Raw genomic sequence first — 5,660 nt, forward strand, 5'->3', positions numbered from 1 at the left:
AAGAAGGGCTGTGGTATTTTTTCTCTTGGAATGGTTCCAGACATCTCTGTACTTTGGGGGACCATTTGGAATAGATTTCCACCCACCTCTGTGCCCGTATTGGCATTCTCTGTGCCAGACTCGTGGACCAGTGTGCTTGACTCTGTAACTAAACATCATATTTCAGCAACGCTCATTTGTTCACCCCCACCCAATGGTCAAACATTTCCTGTTGTCCTCTGAAGGAAAGCCTGGATGTGGCACAACATTGATTGAGAAAGACGGAGGGACAGACCCGGATTGCCCGCCAAGGAATCTTTGATTGCTCACCATGTGTCGTACAGTCAGGAAGATATTTCCAATGCCAACATTCTCGATGATCACCTGCTTTGCTTCCTACCTTCACAGAGACATGCTCACTCTTATTATTGCACTAGTAAACGCTTACCACTTACAGGATGTTGTACCCGCACGTTGGCAGCTGTTGCCAATACACTCACACCAAGCCCGGTCCCAGACTCACCCACTCCAATACCACTCACTCCAGCTCCAACTTTCACTTTGTCCATGCTTACCTCAAAGTCAAGCTCCATAAGGTGCTGGTCAGCCTGTATTAGAATCAGAATCAGAATCAGATTTTATTCGCCAAGTATGATTTGCAACATGAGGAATTTCACTGGCCAGGTCAGTCATACAGTTAAAAGCAACAGACTCAAAAACACATTTTAACATGAACATGCACCACAGTGACTCCTACACATTCCTCACTGTGATGGAAGGTGAAATAAAGTTAAAGTCCTTCCTTTTGTTCTTCCTCGGTCGGGGGCCTCGAGCCCCCCCATTGACGGGACGGTCTTGACTCCCGTAGCCGGCGGCGTTCGGGCCCTCTGCGTCTAAGCGTTCAGCCGCAGGCCGCAGAGCCCGGAGAATGTGATCCAAAAAATTGATTACATCTCCGGAAAGGTAGGAACTTGAAAAAAAGTTTCCCCCAATCCCCTCCCTCCTCCCCCCACGTAAAACAAACCGAAGTACATTAAAACAAACTTTTAACAAACGCTAAAAATAACAAAAAGATGAAAAAACGAACAGACTGCCGGCAGGGCTGCCATTTCCCCAGTGCCCCTGGTGGTCATATTAGCAGTATTGTCAACCATTTTGGGCACCATATCCGAGGAAGGATGCGCTGGCGCTGGAGAGGGTCCAGAGGAGGTTTACAGGAATGAGTGGGTTAACATATGATGAGTGTTTGTCGGCACTGGGCCTGTACTCGCTGGAGTTTAGAAGGATGAGGGGAGACCTCATTGAAACTTACCGACTAGTGAAAGGCCAGGATAGAGTGGATGTGGAGAGGATGTTTCCACTAGTGGGAGAGTCTAGGACTAGTGGTCATAGCCTCAGAATAAATGGCAATTCCTTTAGGAAGGAGATGAAGAAGAATGTCTTTAGTCAGAGGTTGGGAAATCTGTGGAATTCATTGCCAAAGACGGCTGTGGAGGCCAAGTCAATTGATATTTTAAGGTGGACATTGATAGATTCTTGATTAGTACGGTGTCGGGGGGTAATGGGGGAAGGCAGGAGAATGGGGTTGAAAGGAAAAGATAGATCAGCCATGATTGTATGGCGGAGTTGACGATGGGCCGAATGGCCTTATTCTGCTCCCATCACATATAAATCCTACAGACTTGTGGTTGATGTTGGCAAAGGGTTCCTCACCAACACTTCCACCACCACTGCTCCTTGACACCCAACGTCTGGTTATTGGAGTTATTACCAAATCAAGCTTTGTATTACAGATTTAATTAATGACATGAGACATTCTGAGGGACAGGCTTTGAATGTTCAATCATGTGAGTATAAAGTCCTCTACTTGTATCGACGGGAGTCAGACACACGTCGCTGGAGCAAAAGTAGACAAATGCTGGAGAAACTCAGCGGGTGAGGCAGCATCTATGGAGCGCAGGAATAGGTGACGTTTCGGGTCGAGACGCTTCTTCAGAAATGGTCCACTGAAAGGTAAATTAATGCTAGATCTTTTCAGATGCTGAATATTTCACGGTTCATGATAATAGTCCTGGCTTCTGAATGCTGTTTCAGCAGCAACCAGCATGCTATTGTAACCTTAAAGTAGCTCCAAAAGTTTCACTGTCTTCAGCCCCATTCAATCCAGTGAGCACCTCTTTGATTTTGTCTAAGCTGAGCTGAAACCTATGGAGAATCTCTAAATAACAGGGATGATGGTAATGCTCCAGGTCTTCAGAAGCAACATTTTAAAGTGGTCCTCCCTCATCTCTGGCCTTTGTCCACTCGTCTGCCAGCCAACCCCTCTCCCCCTCACTCATATCCACCTATCGCTTGCCTGGCTTTGTCCTGCCCTCTCCTCTCTTCCAGCTTTCTCTTCCAGACTTACTCCATCAGTCTGAAGAAGGTCCCATCCTGAAACGTCACCTATCCAAGATCTCCAGAGATTTGACATAACCAGTTTGACAGGTTCAGCATCCGTTAAATTGCTGAGCAGCTGACGTGACTGTACCATAAGCACAAAAAAGCTGGAGAAATTGCAGCAGCATCTATGGAGCGAAGGGCAACGTTTCGGGCCGAAAGACTGATCGGGGGCGGGGGTGGGTGGGGACAGGAAAGGGAAAAGGAGGATAGCCAGAAGGCTGGGGGATGGGAAGGAGACAGCAGGGGGGCTGAGGAAGGGGAGGAGACAGCAAGGACTAACAAAATTGGGAGAATTCGATGTTCATGCCCCCGGGGTGCAGGCTCCCCAAACGGAATATGAGGTGCTGTTCCTCCAATTTCCGGTCACGCTGTGGCCATGGAGGAGACCCAGGACAGAGAGGTCGGAGGCTAGTGGGAGGGGGGTACCCCACCGGAGGTCAGCTTGGTTATTGCGGACCGAGCGGAGGTGTTCGCTATTTAACGATCGCCCAACCTCCGCTTGGTCTACCGATATAGATCTGCTGACATCTAGAGCAGCGGATGCAATAGATGAGGTTGGAGGAGGTGCAGGTGAACCTCTGCCGCACCTGGAAAGACTGCTTGGGCCCTTGGATGGAGTCGAGGGGGGAGGTAAAGCAACAAGTGTTGCATCTCTTGCGGTTGCAAGGGAAAGTGCCCGGGGAGGGGGTGGACCGAGAGGGAAGGGAAGAATTGACAAGGGAGTTATGGGGGGAGCGGTCTTTGCGGAAGGCAGATATGGGGGGAGATGGGAAGATGTGGCGAGTAGTGGGGTCACGTTGGAGGTGGCGAAACTGACGGAGGATTACTTTTTGTATGTGACGGCTGGTGGGGTGAAAGGTGAGGACTAGGGGGACTCGGCCCTTGTTGCGAGTGCGGGGATGGGGAGAGAGAGCAGTGTTGCGGGGTATGGAAGAGACCCTGGTGCGAGCCTCATTTATGGTGGAGGAGGGGAACCCCCGTTCCCTGAATAGTGAGGACATTTCAGATGTCCTGGTGTGGAACGCCTCATCCGTGGAGCAGATGCGGCGTAGATGGAGGAATTGGGAGTAGGGGATGGAGTCCTTACAGGAAGCAGGGTGGGAAGAAGTGTAGTCCAGATAGCCATGGGAGTCAGTGGGTTTATAGTGTATGTCGGTTAGAAGTCTATCACCTGCAATGGAGATAGTGAGGTCAAGGAATGGTAGGGAAGTGTCGGAAATGGTCCAGGTGTATTTGAGTGCCGGATGGAAGTTAGTGGTGAAGTGGATGAAGTCAGTCAGTTCTGTGCGGGTGCAGGAGGTGGTACCAAAGCAGTCGTCGATGTAGCGGAGGTAGAGGTCGGGGATGGGGCCCTGGTATGTATTGAACAAGGATTGCTCGACGTAACCTACAAATAGGCAGGCATAGCTGGGGCCCATGCGTGTGCCCATAGCTACGCCTTGTATTTGGAAAATGACTGTACCATACTTGTCTACTTTAGACACATGCGCCACAAACACACACATCGGGTCCGGTTACGGAAATGGATGAAAAAAAGGCCCACGTTCCGTTCCGTTGTGTACTACAAGTCAGCCCATTGCATTTAGCAGGAGTGGTCCATCTTGCTATGGGATCTTTAGGATCTTTGGTCTGAAGAAAGGTCTCAACCCGAAATGTCACCCATTCCTTCTCTCCAGAGATGCTGCCTGTCCACCTGAGTTACTCCAGCATTTTGTGTCTATTTTACATTTTATCTCTGTTTGCTTTGTTGTTACCTTCTCCCAGCTAACAAGGTTTCAAAGTCAGTTTATTGTCATGTACCAATTAAGGTTCAGTGAAATTTGAGTTACCATACAGCCATACTAAGTGAAAATCAACAAGACACGCAGCCACATAAAAGTTAACATAAACATCCATCGCAGTGGATTCCCCATTCCTCACTGTGATGGAAGGCAATAAAGTTCAATCTTCTTCCTCTTGTTCTACAAATTCTACATGTTCCTTGATCTTCATTCCCACTGTCCTATGTTCACACCTTACACTTCCTTATCTACTGTATCCCTTGACATCAGTCTGAAGAAGTCGTCTCAACCTGAAACGTCACCCATTCCTTCTCTCCAGAGATGCTGCCTGTCCCACTGAGTTACTCCAGCATTTTGTATCTACTGGATACAGTGACATCAGTCTGGAGTCGGGCTGCCACTGTGTAGGTGCCTGACAACCACTGTGTATTCCCACAATTGCATAATGCTTTGGCAGTGTTGTCTTTTTTTGTAAATATTTACCGCACGCATAATATGTAATGTATATCTTTGTAAAAAGTCAGAGGAATTTGTTACCAAATGCATCAACTGCTGTTTGTTACTGAAGCCGGAAGCTGCTATTTATTTCCAAAGGCATTAGCTTCATTAGATATATTGTAGTTGTCATAGGAAATGTAGTTTGTTGCCGGATAACACATGCCAGTAAATCTCTGCTGCATTCACAATTAGGATGGGGATTTTCAAACTGAGTTGGGATAAAACTGGGCAGCACATTGTTGCAGCGGGTAGAGCTGCTGCTTCACAGCGCCCGAGGTTCGATCCTGACCTCGGATGCTGTCTGTGGAGTTTGCACGTTCTGCCTGTGACCGCGTGGGTTTGATAATTCGATGACAGTTTGTTGTCGCGTGTACTCGGGTACAGTGAAATTATCTGTTTTGTGGGCAATCTGGTAAAATCCTACTATAAGTGCATAAGCGTAAATAAGTAGAATAGATTACAAGGAGGTAGACAAAAAGACAACTTGTGACTGGCACCAGCAAAGTTTTAAAGTTCTTAAAAGTTTCCTCCCACATCCCAAAGACGTGCGGGGTTGTAGGTTAATTGGCCCTAGTGTGTAGGGAGTGGATGAGGAAACATAAGGACTAGTGTGAACGGGTGATCGATCGATGGTCAGTGCAGACTAGACGGGCCGAAGGGTTTGTTTCTATGCAGTGTCTCTAAACACAAAATAGTTTTTCCTCTCTTTTTCGCAGTGGACTACAACCAAAGACACTGTCCAGAGAAGGCATAGTTGTGGTTGGTGTGTCTCCGAGTGTTATAGATCCACAAGTTGTGGGAAGTGTTGTGTGGTTGTGGAGCCCGTGGTTGTTGGGGAGAAGCAACCTGGACGTTTTATTGAGATTGGATTGTTAATTGCGGAGGAATGCGAGTACAGGGAGTGGCTGGGACTGAGACTGAGACTGAGACGCCGCCTGCACGGTGGATCCAGGGCAACTG

This window comes from Leucoraja erinacea, chromosome 14 (assembly GCF_028641065.1).
Source record: "Leucoraja erinacea ecotype New England chromosome 14, Leri_hhj_1, whole genome shotgun sequence".
NCBI lineage: Eukaryota > Metazoa > Chordata > Chondrichthyes > Rajiformes > Rajidae > Leucoraja > Leucoraja erinaceus.